General features: G+C 33.1%; 1 long non-coding RNA gene across 2 annotated transcripts in view; it reads right to left on the bottom strand.

The window, feature by feature from the left end:
- Nucleotides 1-23,019, bottom strand: part of LOC147074004 (uncharacterized) — a 745,768-nt gene that overhangs the window by 116,644 nt on the left and 606,105 nt on the right. For both annotated transcript variants that reach the window (XR_015070354.1, XR_015070353.1), the window contains exon 5: nucleotides 5,749-5,794. This is a non-coding gene — a long non-coding RNA (uncharacterized LOC147074004). The remainder of the gene's footprint in view (nucleotides 1-5,748; nucleotides 5,795-23,019) is intronic.

The raw sequence follows: 23,019 nt of genomic DNA, 5'->3' as shown, positions 1-23,019 counted from the left end.
CTTCCCCATTCGATTGAGAACGTCAACATTTGTCACCCGGCCAGTCAAAGGAATTTTAAGGATGCGTCTATACAGCCACATCTCGAATTAATTATTTATAAATAGTTAGGTAGGGTTTAATTGATTTTTAAAAACTAACCAATACCATCTGTAAATAATTGTAGTCTTAGTTCAATAAAAACAAATACGCATGATTAACAAAGTGTAATGTGTACCTCCACCCTTCGCTACAGCTAGGTATCGACAGTCATATGCAACCCACGGGTCGCTGGTTAGATACACATGATTACTGTAATTGTTTATTTATCATTTTGTAAGGGGTTTAAAATTATTTCCTATTAATTCAACTGCTGTTAATAATTCAATTGTATTGTTTAGGAATGTTTTTTTTTACTTTGGCGTAGAACTTCTTTGCTACGCCAGTGTATCGGCGTAGAGGAGGCTTCGTTAATAAACGATCTTACAAGTTAAGCCATACAATTAGTACTACGACAAGATTACGCGTATCTACGCTTGATAATGGCACAAAGTTTCGAATGTACGGTCGTTAGGGATAATTGCGGAATATTTTACGCTGATTACGTTTTTTACGTTGATTTGATTTTGATTTAGAGAGTCATTTGATACCGAAATCGGTCGCGAAATTAACTAAACCACCCCTCATAAATATGATGACGTAAACTGATCTAATAATTTTAATGCGATGATAAACACAAACCCTTTATAAGTCTGTAGGAGTCGTCGATGTGAGGGTCGATGGTGTTGTAAATGAAAGATGGTCGTGGTTATTCGTGATGATGGAAGAGTGAGATTCTTTTTACGGTTACATAAGTACAAGGGTACAATCGGTATAATAACATAAATAAACTGACAGCACATAAACTGAGATAGTAACGGACCAGGTACTTAGATTCGAGTGAAATGTCTGATGAATTATAATTCGCTATTTATACAATCAAAATAATATCTAGGTACCTATTATAATTTAGGAAATAACTATGTTAATCGAGTCAGTTACTTACTGTCATTTGCGTCAATGGACATATGAGTAGCTGACTATTGTATAAAATATAGATATCGCGGAAATAACCTTTGCCGTAAGCTATTTACTTATTGTACTATAATTTGACACTACGGAAATGCATATTAAAGAATTTGTCATTGCAGTACAGTACTTAATATCGCCGATTAATTTGCTGACACAGGTAATGAGTTGTTTTTCGCCATAAGTCAATAATTAATCAATTGTATTTGTATTTATTTACAGAAAGAGGATTTTGTAAAAATGCAATTTAATATGTAGGTATGAAGTAGATATCTAATATTAAAAGATTTGCTATATTATGGTTAAGTCCAGTATTCCCCAAAGTGGCAATATAGCCTTCTAGCATAACAGTAGCCACGTAAGTAATAAGGCAGGGAAAAATAAAGCCGAATAAAATGTTTTGAAACTGTCAGTACATAATGTATTGTGTAACATAGTTAAATTTACAGCGATCACTATATTTTCCAAATAAACATAGTCATAAATCTGTTGAATCCAAAGAAAGAAACTGACAGCAAATACCTAATAAAAATGATTTAGAATGTTACTAACAACAATAGAGCCGGACATTAATACATTGGAAGCTTTAGTACATTATTTCATAACATAGTAACAAATCTGTTGAAACCAAAGAAAGAAACCGACAGCAAATACCTAATCGAGGTTATTTAAGACTGTTACTAACAATAATAGAGCAGTACATTAATAAATTGGAAGCATCGCACCAAATTAATCCTTCTCATTATGATTATTTTAATTTTATTCTAATTGTGTCTCGATATCTTAATAATATAATTGTGTGTTTCATGCGAATGTTGCTATTGTTCTTTATTTAAAACAATCTTAAGTAAAAGTATCATAAAATAGTTAAATTAAAAATATTAGCAAGTTCAACTAAGTTACAAGAAAAAATCTTGGAGAGATCCGTGAGGTCGGTTAGTGGTTAAAGTAATACCTACTTTGATTTAAAATACAAAAGCCAATCGCCAATGTAGCTCAATTTAGAAAGCGCTTCAGTGAGTATTAAAAGCTATTAGTTAAAATTTGTCGTAATTAAGTATGACTCCTTTAACTAGCATTGTGGTCAATGTGCGTGGGTGCAATACCCGAGAGATGCAGGTTCGATTCCTGCGGGGTGTCTTACTTTTTTGTGTTTTCAAAATTGTGTATGTTCAATAATTAGAATGTAATATTCTTAAATCTTGTGAAATAGTTCGTTGAATAAAAAAAAATAGTTACTTAATTAAAAGTATATTATAGGTTATTGGAATTCATTTAAAGAACTACAGTAAAACTATGCAAAATCTAAAATCGACGTACTCAAACTATCTAGGTCCCTCTATATAATTGGCAAATAGCCCAGATCAGCAGCGCTATTCTAAAATACCACTTTACTCCACAATTAAGAAAAAAAGTGATAAATATGATAATAGTTGTATTCAGGCAGTTAATTAACTTGGAAAGTTAACTGACATATGTGATGTTTTTTAACATGGCCGCATGAGCGCGTCAACAGCGAGTTATCAAATTAATGTGATTAAATAGCACTGCAAAATATTATTAACACATCATACTTGATTTTAATTGAATGCATTTGGAATTAAGTAAGCAGTGTCGTGTAATAACAATTATTGTAGATAACCTTATTTATAGAATACCGCCGAGTGATATCCGTGTTATTTTGGAGCAATAAAAACGCGTTATTTAAAATAGTTCTGCAGAGTGCAAAAATAAGCTTAAATGGAATAGATTTATTATAGAATAGTTATTTAATGTATCGTCACTACTCACTATACAAGCCAAGTAGCGTTACCCTCAAATATCAAATTGTTCAGGAAGTGTAGGCATTGGATTTACTTATTAGTTTATATAATATTTATTTCTTATTTTATATATAAGTATTATTTTATTACAAATTGAGTGGCTTACTCTGTACGTACGCTGTGGCTTACCTTTAGAGAGGGTTACAGCACTTGGCTGGAATATTTTTTGTCAAGTTACAAATGGTTTAAAAATAGTTTTGAATTATTTCGATATGATTTTTTTTTGGGATTTTCTACTTAAGAAAACCAATATTAGCGATACTGTTTTACATGATCAGAAATTAATTGAAAACCTTGTACAAAACGTTTCCACTTAAACATTTGTTTGCTATGTCTACTTACGCAACACGTCTCCAAAGTGTCAAAGAGTTCAACCCCAAAGTTGCGATACATCTTAAAAGTTTCAACTATACCAGACACTTGATTAAGGTAAATTATCTCAAACAAGGGCAGTAGGATTACGAAGGAACCCTCGCTTCGTTCAGCTATGAGAGACATATCAAAGGATTTAATCACTGGAAGTGAAGCAATTGAAACTGGACGCAAGTAGATTAAATTTGCACTGTTCATAAATGTTGAAGTAATATTGTTAATGTATACAATTATGGATAATGCGTCAACAACAGGAGTTGGTTTAATGGTCAAGTGCACTCCGAGTCGTATTGCAGGTTGGAAAGCTTTTGTTTGCGTCTACGTCACAAGTTGTATAATATAATTTAATCTAGGTGCTTCGGTGGTTTTCAATTTTTATGTGTAAAAAATGTTCTGAGCATAAAATTAAAAAATATTTTTAAGGGTCGTAGTACTGTGTGAAGGTCGAAAATTAAGAAATTGGGGTATCTTTGAGAGCTTAGCCTAGATTATTTGTGGAGTTTTTAGGAAAAAACGAGTATGCCATTATGATTGAATTCAATTTCAATTCAATTACATTTATTCTTTAACATATTCTGGACAATACAAACTATAAGTTTAAGACGTTCACAACATGACATGAAACACTATTATAAAGAAAGAAAAAGGTAATAAATGTGATAAAAATGTATATATAAAAAATAACATAATATAAACATACAAAAGCAGTGAAAATACAATTAAATATCCATAGAATTTATAAAATAGCGTCCACCTAAAGTCCTAAATTCACCCTCACGCTAGTGGAATATATCAACACCCGAAGCAATTTGGTTGAACATAGTTATCGCCCTCCCAATTAGCATTACCAGTGGCAGGTTGGTTCTGCACCTTGGGAGAATAAACAACTGATGCTCTCTATTTCTAAGATAGTTATCAGGACACACAGGTTAACACTGCCCAGAATGGCAGAGTTCTCATTTATACCTCGTATACGTAAGTCGAAAAAAATACGTAGCTAAATGAAGATCTCTCATCTTAGAAATTAACATTATTTTTATGAGTATATAAAACATATTAATGTCTGTGGTGATAACATTTTATCAACACATGCATTATATCTTCAATTGCTATCTGATATGGTTTAATTCTCAATTTTAACATAACTCCGTTTACAATAATATTCTTTTATAGAATTAATGCATTTTATGAAGTAATTAAATATTAATTTTTAACATGAGAAAAAAAAAGGCTTCATATTGACATATACGTTTTTCATACAAAGTGTACAGATTATTAGGCTAAGTTCACAAGAATACTACAAATTTTTCATGTTCGATCTTCATGCAGCTCAGCCCCAGCTCAATATGTATAATGTAGTAAAGATTCTTTACTTAACATAATATTCTAATAATATTATGTTATTCATTGAATAAAAAATAGTATATTTAAAAATTATTAACAAGTCCAAGTAGGTATTAAAACTAAAATTAGAAAAGATCCTGGCGCCGTTTCGTAATTAGAGAAATTTGATTTCACATTGGTCATATTATATTTATTGGTTACTTTAACCGTGATTATTTATGGTTCATTTGGCTAAATTGATAAAGAATACCTATTGGCTAGTATCAGATCGAGTCCCGTCTGGCTGCAAAATGTTTTCTAAGTATTTTTTTTGTATATCTATCTGAACTCGAAGGTGTTTCGAATTACGTTGTTAATTAAAATATACAACTTTAATTCCGATTGAAGATCCTTTTTTAGCTTTGCAAAGCTGCAAATCGAAAATTGTCCCAATATAATTATTAGATACAGGACATCTTAAGTTTGTTTAAATTGCTTATTAAAAATGTCTCTAATATAATTAAGATTTTTTTCTTAGTAGGTATGTGTATTTCAAGATGTGTAGTATTTTTTGGGGTTTCACTTATAGTTATCGTGTATAGAAAAAAATAATGGAGAAAAATGGTAAAATAAATGACGAAAGATCACCTTAGCTATTAATTAGGGAGGGGTTAGCTACATGTTGTTATCATCTGAAACAAATTTGCCGCCAAAGCATTCAAATATATCATTGCGATCGTGAATCAGTGCTCTGAATTAAAATTGTTTGGAATTATTATGTTTTTCCATACTTTAAAAACCGCTGTTTTAGTTTATAAAGCTTTCAGAGATTTAAAAAAACCATAATAACTATATTATGCAACTTCATAAAACCTAAGTAAAACTTTTAAATTAGAAAATATGCGAAACATGTATAGAAAATAGTTTATAGAACAGTTAATATTGGCCATGTTAGCAGTTCTGAAACAATCCAATATCCGCTTCCTGTTGAGGCTTTCAAGTTATTGTCAGACTCGCGTTCATTATTGACTACCAACTAACGTACAGTTATTTACATTTTAGCCTATCTATGTAAACTTATGACGAATCATCAATTCACAAGGCAGTTATATTTACATTAATTTGTATTAAGAAGTGAATATTTAAAGATCGAACAGAAGTATAAGTAAATGGTTTAGTACTTACAAATTCGGAGTATTGGAATGCACTGGAATAAAGCTGCCTCGGATTTCTGTAAAAAAAAAATAATGTAAAATTAGTTTCCTGGTTTTAATTAACCTATTTAAAAATATATATTTTAGCACCTGTGATGTACGAATTGTGTATCCACAATGAGAAAATGGAAAATAGTTTTGTTTGACCACGTCATGTGAAATAACATATATGCAATGCTCCAAAGGTAGATGGCCATGGAGACCGTGAGAAGACACTTATTTTTGGATGAAGAATCTGTGACAGTGATTTGCCCAAAGCACTGAATAAATAAATGTTCAGAGCCGTAATATATAAATAAGTGATGACAAAATAATTGTCAAACTTTGGTTAACGCATTATGATGGCGCCAAATTGTGTTGGCTGTCATCCTTACTTCCCACCTCCCTCAAATCCCAGTAGTATTGTCACAAGACAAAGTGACCGGCAGTCACGGTTCATGATAGACCATTATGCAAACTACATTGAGTTGGCTCAAGTAATGTCCAGCAAGCGGGCGTGGGGAAGTTGTTATACTTTTCCGTCGCTTCCTACCTACACTGTGACTCAAAAGCTAACTCAAAACATATCTGTTTAGCCTATGGTGCACTAAGTCTATTACGGTTTGAGTGAACGTAGCGTCCATCAATCATACAACCTATAATCTTCATTCATCCACCTCATATCATCCATCAACAGTGTACCGTCGCCAGCTGCGCACCGGGTAACCCAACAAATAATACCGCGCGAGTGACAGTGCAACCAGACCACGAAGCCATCATCAACATCATAAAAGGTCAGTGTCTGGCATCCTGTTACCCGCCCACCCGCTATTTCCGGAATCCACTATCCACCAACACATTAAAATTAAACAGTCCATTGCAAAAAGCGTCACCACATTATTTAAAAAGAAAGAATAATAAAAACCAGTAAATTGTAAATATAAATATATATACATTCCCGTGCCTTCTACGTATTATGTCATTTGAAGTAAAATAAATGGTAAAACTAAACCACGTAAACAAAAACATTGATGGAAACTCATTTGGAGTGTTGCGGCGTCAGAAGTTCCTGCTCTCGCGATATTACCAAAGTTAAGGCGCGAAAGGTTTAAATAACCGTCATCCCTTTCCGGTTTCCCAGCAAATCACGAGAATTTTCACTAATGGCGCGAAAGTTAAGCTTATTTATGTTTTTTGCGGGTAATTAGGTTTTCGTCATTGGCATTTAGGGAGTTTTCTTTTTGCTCGGTAAGTATTGGTTTTACTTGTGACTTAAATCTACCAACATCGTTTCGCCAATTTGAAATAATAACAAGTAAAATGAGCCAAAAAAATCATTGTAATAATTAGTATATTGCAGTAGCGAAGGGTGGAGGTAGGCTGTTAAAATCCGCCGTAAATAGTGCAGACTTAACTTTGTCAGTCATACGCATTTGTTTTCATTGAAATAAGACTACACTTTACAGGTGGTTTTAACTAGTTTTTAAAATTCAATTAAACCTTGTGAAAGCCGAGCCATAAAAATTCTCATCTATCTATAACATATCTAAAATTATCCAATTAAATCATACATAACTTTGGATAATTTATAGATACAATAATATTTTCATATATTATAGTTTGGTTTAGGCAGGGATTAATAAATTTAAAAAAATGAACTAACAATATGTTTTATAATTTGTATTTTTAAATCCAACAAAAACAAGAAGTATGAAAAAAAAAGTGTGCACAAGTTTGTCGTATCGCCCAAAATATACCAAAACTATAAGGTTTGGTTCAGGCAGGGTTTAATTGGTTTTTAAAAACTAACCAATACCATCTGCAAATTGTAGTATTGGTTCAATAAAAACAAATACGTATGACTAACAAAGTTTAATGTGCACAATTTATGGCGGATCTTAACAGCCTATCTCCACCCTTCGCTACTGGTATATTGTATTTATTTAATAATAAAACGCAAATAAGACACATTTTTTTTTATTTATTAAGGAAACAAACAGTTACATATTGATTACAAAAATTTAAAATATAATAATGAAAAGTTATTGCAACCAGCAAAGTGTCCATAATTCCATTCCATTCATATTAAACAAATTAGACAAAGTATCCAAAAAAATCTACAAAAAAAAATATCAAAGCTTACAACTTGAGATCCATTTACCTGTACATATTATTATTATGTGAAAAATATCTGAAAGAATAATTCGCTGACTCAGTACAAGGGTACACTATTTTTGACAGAAACCTGTTGGGAGAAAATGGGTGACAAAGTTTTTGAATACCAATCAGAGAGTAATTAGATATTTTTATAAAGTATTTATGTATTCTAATTTTGTAAATATCCTAAAAAATTAACATTTTATCTGAAATCATAATAATCCCTCTTAAATTCCTTCCCATATTTAAATTAAATGAATTTATGTAACAAATTGTAGTATTGCACTAAAACAATTATACTCCTTTGATATTCATGTTGATGTCATACACATTTATCTGAAATATTATGGTAAAATAATATTCTACAAAAATAGTGCAGCCTTGCCCGGAAAAATCAACTGATTCCCGATATTTTGTAATTCATAAGTCAAAACTGACATTTTGTCAAATAGTGTACGCTTGTACTGAGGCAGCGATATATTTCCAGAGCTTTTACAGTAATGAAGTAACGAAAACGTTAAGCACACTTTATCAAAAGCTTACACAATTAAAAATTAAGCCACCGGCAATCCCTCTTTCTTATATTATTTTTTGTTTCTTCCGAAAATAAACTTGGGGTCTCTCCAAGATACCTTTGTCCCCAGAGGGCGGCTGGCAGGGTATCCAGGTAATGGATATTTACTGCGAAGACATTCTCACCTTAAACAGCGCCATGCATTATGCATGCGGGTTCAATTCACTTACACTTACCCGGCGGCGTTTTGCCAAAGTTTGTGTAAACACACCAATCCTTGTTCTGTAATGCAGTATTGATTGTTTTGAAACATATTTGAAATATGTCATACAAGTATGGGATGCCGTATAATGCTCGAATACAGAACAACTAGATAAATAAGCATACTTATAAAAACTATTATTTTACGTTGTGTACAATATTGTATTACACCAATTAAGATGGTTATAATTACAATATACACGGCATGACTGCTATTGAAGACGTTGATAATCTGAAACGACTGGTACAGGATAGGGAGGATGGATGCAATTTTCGATAGAATATTATGCCGTAAAAAAAGTAAGTAAGTGCATCAACAAATATTCTTCTTCTCTTCATGCTGTCTTCTAACAGAAAGTTGGCCTTAATTTTTTCATCTTCCTGTTTATTGCTATAAGAAGAAGTTGCTTTAGAAGATTGATTTTATATATTGTGGTTAAATCAGTAGCGCAAATCATTAATCTAAGAAATGCTTCTTATTTTCTTCTTCATTATTCTGTTATTCTTTCTTTGGATGGCGATAAAAATACAAAGAGACTTATAATTTAATCATTATATAAATCTTGTATCAGCACAATTATATTGAGGATTGTGAGATACAATCAAATATAATATATTTTAAATAATATTACGGTAGTTGGTGGGAAAATTATAAGGTTATGGTGATAAGAATGGGACTTATGAAGTGTAAATATAAAGTACTATATTATTTATATAAAGGAATGCAATCGTTATTGCTAATGTTAAAATTACGCGACAATATATGTAACGACCTTACTAAAACCTTATTGATCCAAAGTTCACAGTTCTCATTTTAGTTGACAGAAAGCTTTTATTTCTATGACCAATGAATAATAATTAAATGTCGTAAAGATAATTTAACAAAACTTTTGGGGTTCTACGTCAGAATTTAATACTTTGATTAAATTATTGTACTTACGAGTACCTTAAGAAAAGTGTGTAGAGTAATTACGTTTTACAACTTTGCACTTTCACTACAATGGTACGCCTCTTTGCCTGATTACCTCACATACAATTAAATTAAATGATACTCACTTGTATTAGTATGTGTAATAATAAATACAAAAACAGATAATATCATTTTTTTTATTATTCAAACATGTCCGATCCTAATAAGATCATATGGGCCTACACAGAGTGGAGGTTTGTATGTCCAAATTTTTGTTTTTACGAGAATGGATGTCAGCCACTGGCTCAACCTATTAGGTCCATACTCTAACTCAAACACAAAATAGGAAAAAAATGTGTATTTTCCAGACCCAGGATTCGAACCTGGGACCCACAATACTATAGGCCGACGCTTAAGCTGCGCGGCCATCGTGGATAATAGATAATATGGTATGTTAAAATAATATTTTTAGAATATATTACATCATTTTCATCCTAGAGTCGGAGTGCAAAGTTATGAAGCATATACTCTAATAAGAATACTGAAATACTGATATGAATTCCTGGAGGCATGCTTGAAATGATGATAATAATTAACAATAGTATGACAGCTTTGCCATTTTCAAAATAGAAAGGAATTAGTCCTCTTTTTTTATCTTTATACCTACCACTTATGAGAAGATATACGTTTTACACATAATATGCCGCAGTGTAACGTCGGTTTATTCCATTATTCATATTGTAGCATACATGCTTCTACTCAATTCAACAAATCATTTCAGTATTACGGATTTAGTTTTATTCCGTGTAAAACGTCGTATATGTATCTGTGTGTATACAGAGAGTGGCATCACGCTGCGTGCCGTCGGAGGCGTCGGTTTCCAGAAGGCATCGTGACGGCCATATAACGCGTCGCCGGGATTAAGCAGACAGGGTTTTATATTACACAAGATGAAGTATCTACTTGATCAGAGGAGTTTCCGGTCTATTTTCTTTGAACTCTTTATAATATATATTTTGATAGGTTTAATAAATGTAAAAGCTCTCAGTAACAGGTTTGATTTAAGACATTAAAAATTATTAGCACGTACAAATAAGTTACAAGAATTTGAGTGATCCATGATGTCGGTTAGTAATTAAAGTAATACCTACTTTGATTTAGAATACAAAAGCCGATCGCCAATAGTAGCTCAATTTGGAAAGCACTTCAGAGAGTATTAAAAGGTATTAGTTAAAATTTGTCACAATTGACTATGATTTCTTTAGCATAGTGGTTCTATGTGCATGGGCGTGATACCCGAGAGATGCAGGTTCGATTTCTGCGGGGAGTATTACTTTTTCACAAAGATTTTTTCTATTGGTTATAATATATTTTCTCAGAAGTGTTTTCAAATGAAATCGGAGCTCGGAGTGTGCTATTATAGTATAGGTAGTATTATATAGTAAGTATATATTATTAGTAAGTTATATTATTATTAAACTGGCGCTAGGGGCCGTTCAGGTCCATGGCCGACTGCACAACGTTTTTCCAGGCATCTCTGTCCAGCGCTCTCTCTTCCCAGTTGACTATCCCCAGCCTTTCCGCATCCCTTTGAATGTTGTCCGCCCATCTCCGTCGAGGGCGGCCAAGAGGTCGACTGCCAGCTGGTGTGCCTTTGTAAATCCTATAGAGAGTTCTAGATCGTTCAGATCGTACAACGTGGCCCGCCCATCTGAGCCTTCTTGACCTCAGAATATTAGTGATTCTAGGTTGGTATCGGTCGAAGAGCTCAGCGTTTGTGCGGATGCGCCACCGGTGGTTCTCATTGACGGGTCCAAGTATTCTCCGGAGGATTCTGTTTTCAAACACTTGGAGCGCCTTTTCTTGTTTTTCTGTTAAACCCCACGTTTCACATCCATACATGACGATTGGCTTGATGACCACGTTATACACCCGGAATTTCGTTTTGATGGACAGCATTTTGGACCTGAACAGACGACTCAGCGCGAAGTACGCTGCATTTCCACTTCTCAGTCGGTCAGAGAGCTCTAGGGACATTTCATTTTTAGAGGTAATGTTGGAGCCCAAGTACTTGAAGAGAGAGGTTCTCTCGAACGAGGAGTTTCTTATTCCAATGTTTCCAGAGGGTTCAATGCCTCTTGTCATTTTCAAATACTTGGTCTTTCCCACATTTACTCGTAGATTCAACCTTTTCGCTGTGTCCTCCAGAGGAGTGAAAATATCTCTGACTTCTTCTTCAGATTCTCCGAGCACCACCAAATCATCTGCGTAGCCCAATATTTTATGGGACCCATTCAGGGTAACTCCACCTTCTGCTTTCAGAGCTTCTCTAACGGCTTTCTCTAAAGCTAAGTTGAACAGCATTGGTGATAAGGAGTCGCCTTGTTTTAGTCCTGCTGTCACCTTAAAAGATTCTGATATACTACCTTGCATATGAATTCTACTTCTGGATCCGTCCATGCATACTTTTATTATATTTATAAGTTTTGACGGTATTTCAAATTCTTTCAATATATTCCAGAGAGCTTCTCTATCAATAGAGTCATATGCGGTTTTAAAATCTACAAAGAGACAGTGTACATCTTGGGCGTATTCCCATTTCTTTTCAAAGATTTGGCGCAGTGTAAAGATTTGATCGGTAGTACTGCGGTTTCGTCTAAAGCCGCATTGGTAGTCACCAAGAATGTTTTCGGCATATGGTAGAATTCTTTCGAGAATAATGTTCGACAGAACTTTGTATGCAGTAGGAAGAAGAGAGATGCCACGGTAGTTTGCACAGTTGAGTTTGTCCCCTTTCTTGAAGATAGGACAGACCAGTGATTCTTTCCATGCTTCAGGGATCTTTTCTTCCTCCCATATTTGTTGCAGTAGCTCAAGCATGGCACTAAGAAAGGTTTCTCCTCCATGCTTGAGAAGCTCCGATGGAATATTATCGTTTCCTGCCGATTTGTTATTCTTTAAATAACTCAGTGCTCCCATCAACTCTGCCTTATTTGGTGGCGGTATAAGAGGTTCTGCTGTCGCGATTTCTGGCGATTCCAAAGGTTCATCTGGTACAGAGCGTTGAAGTAAGTTTTCAAAATGGGACTTCCATATGTTTAGCACTTGCTCTTTGTTTGCCACTATCTGACCCTGTTGATCTTTGATTTGTAGCGTGCTAGGTTGAAAGCCTCTTTTTTCAAAGCTCACTTTCGAGAAGAATGATCGAGTTTTATTTCGTTTTGCTTCTTCTTCCATCTGCTCAAAATTACTTTTGATGAAGCTTCGTTTGCACTTTCTCAGATGCTTTCGGACATTTTTGCACGTCTCGCTATATCGTTTCTGTGCTTCTTCGCTCTGCGTATTTTGCAGATAGAGCGCTCTTTCTGCTCTTCTCTCCTCCACCATTTGTCGGCAAGTGTCGTCGTACCAAGGGCACTTTACTTTCTTGGGTGCCAGTCCTATCGAGACTTCCGCAGCTTTTACCATTCCTTCTTTTAGTCTCTTCCACCTCTCATCGATACTCCAGGCTTCTCCTTCGGTGAGTTTTCCGATTTGGTTTTTTAACTCTTTTCTGTAGCTATATATAATATTATTGGCATATTCCTAAATAAAACACTGTTAAGCTACGGAACGCAGGCCTGTAACGTGGCGCCAACGTCCAGGCGGTTTTCGTTCGGGTGGTTTTGTCGGGACCCTTATTTGACTTGTTGTATAATTAATATTTTTCTTATCTGTCGTAATTATTGCCTCCAAAATAATAATTTTAACCCTAACTGGGGTCGTTCACCAATAGGTATTTATAATTCTTTCATATCGCAAGAGTAATAAAATGGAAATTATATTAAAAGCCACGTCACATAAATTTTCACATAAATTTTCCATAAAATTGCACTTTACAGTTCCGCGCCATCAGCACTAAAAGAAAATTCAATAAAACTTACTTACATACCTTTGCGAAATTATTATTATGATCCAAGTAGTAAGCGTAAGAAAATTTTATGTTTAGAGTGACAAGGAATTGTTTTAATGATGCATAAAACGTGCGAGCACACGTCTTAAGCACGCAATTTTAAACGAGCTTTTAAAATAAAGTTCTATAGCATTGGAAAGCTTTTACCACATTATTTCGATTGTGATCAAACTCGATTGGCTTAATACATGTAGAGGGAGTGAGCATTAATATATTAAGCAAGCTGATACCACGTGTACACGTGCATGGATTTACTGTTGACAGTAAGTATTATCGCGGCCATAACAAGAAAATGTATGGGTAAACATGTATTATCCTGCAGTTTGGAAGCTTCTGAATTTTCATACTACAGTAGGATTTTTTTGATCCGCCCCTGCGGAGTAGAACGATAGTGGCGTACCTGCCGGCAAAAAAACGAACTATGAACGAATTTTCAGGTTGACCGATTATCACTACTTGTTAAATAGTACGTAATAGTACCATAAAATGACATCATCGCGTCTCGCTCACTCTTAAAGAATAATAGTGGAGAGACAGTCAGCATTTTTATGTGTAAACAGTCATTGTCACGATGGTTTAAAATAAGCACTGTTTCTGCCATTAAATCCATGTACGTGTACAGGCGCAAGTGGTTTTGAAAGTATAGACTTTTACAATATTATTGATATATTAATTTATCAATATAATTACAATTAATCACCATTTAAAAAAAAACAATCTAATATTAAACGCCACATATCTCTGGAAATATGTTGACGTAAATTTATCAATGTTGGCTACTTCAAGATCATAAAATACGTATACCTGCACATCTATTCTATACTCAAGACTACTATCGGCCGCTATTAACAGTTAACGATAGTAGTTTATCAAAATATGTTTGTATCGAAGTATTATAATTGTTACAACAACTTAGCCGTCTAAACAGTCAAAACTGTCTATTTCGTTTTAAAATAGAAAATAACACAAATGTTACAATAATTAATGTTGATTTAAAAAATACGCGTTTTTCGTGGACCATTTTCATAGCCGATTTTGGCAAAATTAATGTAAACCTAGCCTAACCTCAACCTAACATAACTTAACGAACAATCCAGTATAACGGCTATTTTCAAAATTTATTTGCCGCTGGCTTCCTGTAAACCGACAAGAACCGTACGAACAAGAACGGACATGATTTTTATCTCAGTAAAGACCCAAAGAGGTTGGACGGTTTTTACATTTACATTTACGATACAACATTTCATGGTGAAGTGTGATACGACGAACTGCATACGTACAAATTGCCGGACACAAAGTAGTACCTTTCTTACCAAAATTTACGTTCATTTGTATGAAAAATGTCCACATAATTAATGTTTCCAATCTCTACACACAGAAATCTTGTAGAAAAGAGTAGGATACGATACTAGATTTTTGATTTCATTGAATTATAAATAAAGAAAATGTCTTGATCTCCATTACAGTGTTTCCCAACCTTATTTGTACCATGTCCCACTTCAACATTTCAAAAATCTCCATGCCCTCCACCCTCATCAAAATTTCATAGTTAACAAACATATTCTGAAAAAAATGAATTACTTCAAATAAAAATTCACATAGGCAATACTATTTTACAACGTTTTTATTAGGTCGTATTCTTATTTATCCGGTGGTTGTTTATCCAGTACAAATCTTGCAATCGATTTTTAACTAACTTCCCGACTAGCTAGACATTTGAAACTTTTAGAATATATCAGAACACGAACCCAATGCATTTTTTTAACACTTTTAGCCATCTTTAAGTAGAATTGAATTCATTTTCATTTAATTCTGTTTTGTATGAAAAGTTATTTCGGAAGAACTCCGTAATCCAATCCACTATTATTGGTTGCCAGGGGTCTGGGGTCCTAGAAATTAAATTATTAATATATACGTGCGTTACTATGGAAATTAAAATGAAATGTCAAAATGACATTTCAGTATTATTTCTATCAAATACAATTTTTTTTGACCGTTTAAACTAGTCAAGTCAAGTTTATATGATTCAACAGAAAATTTAAAAACGTGGTATCTAAAAAGTTCTTTTTATCTTGTAGTTATTTAATTTAACTTTCGTAAGTAACTACTTATGTATATTAGTTGTACAACTCGGAAGAAAAATAGTGCGATCCTTCCTTATGCATGATGAGAGAAAGAGTTTTTATGTGAGTTGGTAATTTGGTCAATTTTAATCTTAAATCTCCACACTGCATAGTCTTAATTTCTCCACAGCGCCGCATTCAACTAAATATTATGATGGGAAATGGCAACAGTAATTTCAAAAAATCAAAAAATATTTCCGAAAATGCGTTTTTTAACAAAAAAAAATGTAAGTAGGTACCAAATATTAATCATTTGCATATTGTCTCCCGGTGGGGCGTCCGCCCCACGTTTGAAAACACTGACCTACAAGACCATAATAGGATAAAACTTGCAAAATCAAATTAGAATATTGTACAATTTACATGCAAATAAATACTTCTATGTTAGGTAAGTATTTTATACCATGGCGTAATATTTTCGGAGTCTATTTATCTACGCAAAAATCCACACATATAATAACAAGATTAGAGTGAACGTTGTTACGTACCAAAAATATTTTGTTTGTATCTTATTTAATCTCTTAAGCTAGATTTTTGATACAATATTAATTATCGTTTCACATTATCAAAAGGATTATTAATATAATAAACATTATTATATTATAAATCAGAAAAGGCATGGTCAGAATAACTCCTTATAAAGACTGCCAGAAAATCATATTGCCGTAAACATAATGCCCCCATTGGAGAACCTATGCATGGCTAATCCGTGCCCAAACCCTACGCCCCATTAATTATAGATGGGCAGTGGGGGAGCGACCCTTTTCTCGATAAGGTACACAACCTTCCCCTTTCACATTGTGGACCTAGGTATATATTTTATACGGTATAATAGAAAAAGACCGTGAGAATTTTATAGTATGTATTGTAAAATATATAGGTAGGTAGCATTTTATTAATAAAAAAAATAGGATAATTTGGGGAAATTCACAACCTTTTTTCTATGATAAATGATTTTTCAAATCATTAAAAAATCTTATTTTGAGAGTTTGTTGGTCATTTTATATTCTATCCAGCCTCCGAAGTCGTCACCCCTTTGCCTTTGTTGATACTCGTATTAGGTGTTTCGATTATGATTTTTTCAACCAATCTTACTATGAGTCCTTTCAGCAGACTCCTCGACTTTTCATAAAATTTACGATTTCGACTGCTTAATCTTCAGATTTGGTTTCAAAACAAATTCAGGTTTGAAAACCAACCAACTGCACTTTTGAACAAATATGAGATTCAAATTACTAAACATAAATAAACACGTAATCATAAAGAAACCATTTCTTTCATTCAAATGAATAATTCACAAGATTATGAGAATGTAACATTCCACATATTAAACATACATCCTTGAAAACAACTCAAATATATACCCACTAGAATAATACGGGTTCAAATCCGTTGAGTTTCTTTTTTTTTCAAATCTATTTTTTTTCTAGTTAGTAGGTAGATATATGGGTCTGGTATTTTCAAGTTATGTGTTTTCAATAAAAGGAAAGCTTAAAAAATAGTGTATTAATTCATGTTGCAGTTTATTTATAAAAAAATTGTTCCAAGTGTATTATGGAATTCTTAAATTCCGCCCGATAGTTAGTAAGTTTTTTCTTCTTCCTGAACAATTTTCCCAAATGGAATTAACCAGTTTGCAGATAAAGCAGTCAATATCTAGTTCATGATAAATGCTTTAATATTATAGTGATTGATTAAAAATACAATACTTTATTTCCATAGATTAGGCCTATTAGGCCTATTATTAGATTAAGTGTTTGACAATCTGTAGAGCACAGCATCCTTATCTCGTCCCCGTACGGCAAAACCATTTAAATAATAATATACATATGTGATGTGATGTATGTAATTTAGCCAAAAATATTCATATCCAAAAACTTTAGTTGAGATAATAATAATATATTATTATACTCAAAGAATATTAATTATATGCGGAATCCACCAGGTGTGAATAAATTTTAGCCCATTTTTAATCGCGGGTATCCTCATTTAATATCTTTGAATAAAACCGAAAGCATAAAACAACCCTGACACTTTTCACGGGCCATTCATATCTGAAACAAAGCCTTCAGGATAAAAATTTCCCTAGATTAAAGCACATACATTTAGATTTGTAACGGGGTACCATAAGGGAAAAGGGAATATCTGTGAATTTTTAAAGGATTCTTTACACAACTCCGCACTGCCGCCGCACCGTTCAGTATCAGTACCGCTATATAAATATTTGCTTGACTTGCTTAGTGTAACGCTGTTACTGCACTATTTCAGTAACCAGATTACAAATTAATAACAATGTAATTTATAAGTCCATTGTAGCTTTGCTTTTTTTATTTGCTTAACTAGATTTATTACAAAATCTATAGAGACCACTATAATTAGCTATATAAATATAATACGTAAATTTAAAAAGCATCGGAAATATATTAAATTATAAGAAAAATCAAAGAAGATATCTTGGATTGTGACTTAAGCACACGCCTGTTATTTTTCAGGTGAGTACTCTCAACACTTATTAAACTATCAACCCACGTGTCGGTCTTGCAAATTCTAAAGCCGATTACTCATTAGTGAGTCGTAACTGTAGCCGTTCTAGATTCTGTAACTAACTCTAGATGCGAAATAATTATTAATTGGGTCCGCGAGCTAATTAATTGGCGTCCATACTGGTTACTATTTCTGCAACGGTCACATTTACGGCTCGCTAATGAGTACCCGGAATTACAATAACGCTGTCTTAGATTTCAAATTTGAAATTAAGTTTTTAAAAAATAAGGAGAGACATGACGATAGGTACTTATTGAGTTAGATTGTAAATTTTATCAAGACGAGTTGTTTTTAAGGGGGATCCTTTTACTAGCAGATGCACCTAGCGGAAAAATACGAAGCATGCAATTTGAAACATTTTTCTTGATAATTTACAATTTCAACTATATTAATTAATAAATATGTATCTGAAAACATTAAAAAGATTTTTTTAAGTCAAAGATAAACTTACATAAATTATGTATTAATTAATACAGTTGAAATTGTAAATTATCAAAAAAATGTCTCAAATTGCAAGCTTCGTATTTTTTCGCTAGATGCCTCTACTGGCATACCTCTCTTCCTTAACGTAAAGAATATTATATATTTCAAACCTTGTTTATATGTACTAAATATATTACTATTTATTTATTCAAAAAACAATTATTTTTGCCGGAAGCTGCCGAAAGGTGAAATAAATGGAGTAATACAAAACTTAAATCCATTAGAATTTAAATTCAAATTCCATCAAGTACTTTCGGTCGATAGTATTAATATTAACAATAATTTTACTGCAAATTGATTTTTTTTCACATTAAATATCCGCTAGGATCACTTTCAATTGATAGGTACATACCGAAATAATATGTCAAAATAAATCATATCACTGAAACTGAGATTTATATCACTGTAAAATATTGTACGGAGATATGTAAATCGACCTTTATTCAATAGCAGGAGTGTAGGGATCTCCGAATACATGTTCTGCTACCTTAATTTATTCAGGGCATCACTTACGGTACGTAGGAGGGGTCGCAGCGTCACATGTATTTATTGAGAGAGACGTCTACGTGGAAATATAATTTATATCAAAGATTGTCTAAGGTAGGTGTTACAACTATATCTATTACGTTTCTATATTTAAACATTACGTGGTATATATTAATATGTTGATAGCAATATAATATTTTTGGTGAAACTAAAAATATTAATTTTATTTTTGATATAATATGATTTCACATGAACTAGCTATTGGCAGTACTTTTTTTTCGTTGTTTTTTAGATATGGTGCTAAACTTTTAAATATCTAGCTAAAATTCTAATAACTAAGAATATAATAAAAAATATAACCAAGTCATTTGATCAAATAATATTTGAATGGTTGACGCTATCATGGAACAATATTATGTACATACCTACCTATAAAGTTGTGATTATATTGAGACGCACGTCGCGTACTATCACGTGACGTTACAGTAAGCTGCCGCTACGGGGAAAAAAGTGTGTAATGTCGTTTTTCATGGTGTTAAAAATGTTGTCAGACTGATGCTTTCATCCCGTAGCATATTTTGAACCTTTAAACGAACATTGTTAGTTAGCGAAATCTGCCAAAATCACCAGAACAACAATGAGGTCACCTTACGTTTTACTGCACTGCATCGATACCTGCACGACTCAATTAACGTTTTTTATCATTTGCTATATGCCTACACGTTTGTTTTTGGAGTTGGCACTATGTACTTTCTATAATAATGTCGACTACTATCTATGTTCTGCAGGTTAGCTCTGTTCAAAATATTATCTCTTTCACTCTCCATCATTGAAATTACTGAGGTGGTGATCGTTCAAAATATTCTGCAAAATGACGAAACCATATACTAAAAGTGTGATAGTATGCGACGTGCATCTCAATAATTATAATCACAACTTTACGAGTATCATTATGAATGTATAACTAAATAAACCACAGTTTATCTTTACAAACAGAATATGGGCCCATACGATTGTCGTGACTTATTGTCCTGTATAGAACTTAAAAATCTTGATTCATCTTTTTTTTCACGTTCTTAGTGTGATTAGCCAAAATACGTCGAGTGACAAAAAAGACAGACGCGTTACCTTCGATGTCACTTCACATTATGATAATCTGAGGTGACGAATTAAATTTGTACGCGTGTTGAAAAAATATATTTCTTCATTCGAAAGCACTCTGCGAAATGGAAAACGTGATATTAATAAAACAGGTGTGATGGGGAAGTGTGTGTACTTAATTTACGGAATCATGGCACGTGTCAGCTTAGGAATAATATTATTATTGTAGAAAATATAAGGTAAAATTGGAATAATAAGGCTTTTCAATTTTACTATAATGGGGTGTTATTTAATGGAAGTGGCAGAGAATCGATACAAAACGATTATTTCATTTTAACTCTCATAACTATCGGGTGACGTGACGGGACGATGATGTTTTCTTACCCCCGATGTTAACTTTAATATTTAGAAAGTTGCTTGAGGTGTGTGTGACATGGTATGTTCGGACAGTGATGCATAATACACGGAGTTGCAATTTTCTTGATTTTATTTTTTGGTCATAAATTTCGGATAAACACGGCAATAAGAAATGACTATCACATTAATTTTAGTTTGATTTGAGGAGTTTACATTAATTTGGAATTTAGATAGGGTGAGAAACAGAGAACAGTGGGGCGTGTCGACTACATTATAAGAAGGCCTGAAGAAAACTGTTTTATTTCCGTTTGCGTTGTTGTCTATGGTCTATAAATGACGATATGCAATAAAATGTCGGTTGTAGGATTATACGAAACCTCTACAAAACCATGGTGTTAACTTCCGGCAACAAATTATGATAATTGAGTCATTGAGGTACGAGCCACTGTTAATTTATGATAATATCAAATATAAAATTAATTCAATTATAATAGTACATATTTTGCGGTGTTTCATTGCAGACGTGAAGATCTCTTCACATAGCATAGTATATCCGTATTGTTTTAGCTTTGTTTTTATATATATGTTGGTTGCGCCAAATATGCTAGCTGCTTTCTTACCATCTACTTCCAAATCGCTTATTTTTATTATTGTCACAAGACCAAACGACGGTGACCGTGATTGAATAACATTCAGTTAGCTCAAGATAACTGGTGCGTGTAGTTTGTAACCACAGTTTATTGATTAATTCAATTATACAGACTGATTCAGAAGTTATTCTTGGGATACGGCCGGATCAGCTTGATATAGTGTGACCGTAGTCCAAACAATACTTCTGAATACCTGGCAAAACGTGATACCGGCTCTCACCATTCACTAACCTCGTATATTATCCATCAAAAGTCTACCGTCAAGTGCCGCGCACCGGGTAACCCAACAAACAATACCACACGAGTGATGACGAGTGCAACCAAACCACGGAGCCATCATCAACGTCATAATAGGTAAGTGTCTGGCATCCTGTTAAACCCCCCTCCCCTAGATCCGGAATCAACCAGGATCCCGGGATTGGATTCCCTAGGTGCAACTGTAAAGTGCGCGTTGAATGTTATATTTTTCACATGAGCCCCGGAAAAAAATAAATTTAAAACAATATCCGCACGAATAAAACGGTCGTGAAAAAAAATCTCATCAAACGTTTAATTTTTTTTCCGCACACCTTAAAAAAACAATATAAACGCTCAAAACGAAACAAAGTGAATAAATTACATATGCATCAACACGTAATATAATAAAAATCCTGAAAAGTTAGTGCCCCCCACCACGGGTAGGTTTTATACAGGGGTTCACAAAGTGTGTCCCGCGTGACTTTTTGATGTGTCCCGCGAGATTTATGTTATATCTGTATCGTTTTTACTTCTTCATATCGAATATTAAAATTACATTTAAAATTAAATATCCTCTGGAAAGAATGAGGACTTTCACTTGAGGTATATCCAAATATAGTTAAACATTCCTATCAAATGGCTTCTTTATTTGGAAGTACCTATATTTGTGAAAAAACATTTTCTACAATGAGCATTAATAAATCAAACTTAAGATCAATAATTACAAGATAAAAAGAACTTTTTATATACAGCATTTTAAAATTTTTGGTTGAGTCATATAAACTTGACTTGACTAGCTTAAACGATCAAAAAAATTGTACTTGATATAAATAATACTAAAATATCATTTTGACAATATGTCATATTGATTTCCATAGTAACGCACGTATATCATAATAATTTAGTTGCTAGGACCCCAGACCCCCTAGCAACCGATAATGGTATCGAAATAACTTTTCATACAAAACAGAATTAACTGAAAATGAATTCAATTCTACTTAAAGAAGGCTAAAAGTAATAAAAAAATGCATTGGCATCATGTTCTGATATATTCTAAAAGTTTCAAATGTCTAGCTAGTCGGGAAGTTAGTTAAAATCGATTGCAAGATTTGTACCGGACAAATAAGAATACGAGCTAAGGAAAACGTTGTAAAATTAACAGACAACCATATCGCATCTGTTTTGCGTATCCACACCACAAAATTTGAGCCTAGATTGCAGGATTTAGTTTCAAACAAACAAACAATTGCATAAATCAAGTGGTGAAATAATTAACTACTATTTTTTATTAAAGTACCTACACATAAGAGTGATAATAATATATATTTAGTTAAAAATATAAGTTTATACAATGAAATATTTTTTTTATTTTATATTTACAAAAGAGCGCCCCGCCAAATATTTTTGATTTCAAAATTGTCCCTTTGACGAAAAAGTTTGTGAACCCCTGGTTTAATACAATGCCAGCAACGGCGAAGCGTTGATGTC

This window comes from Rhyacophila brunnea, unplaced genomic scaffold (genome assembly GCF_057557595.1).
Source record: "Rhyacophila brunnea isolate RB1 unplaced genomic scaffold, BYU_Rbru_1.0 scaffold_17, whole genome shotgun sequence".
NCBI classification, from domain to species: Eukaryota; Metazoa; Arthropoda; class Insecta; order Trichoptera; family Rhyacophilidae; genus Rhyacophila; species Rhyacophila brunnea.
Note: the sequence above shows the minus strand (reverse complement) of the source record. Positions and strands in the feature narration are given on the sequence as shown.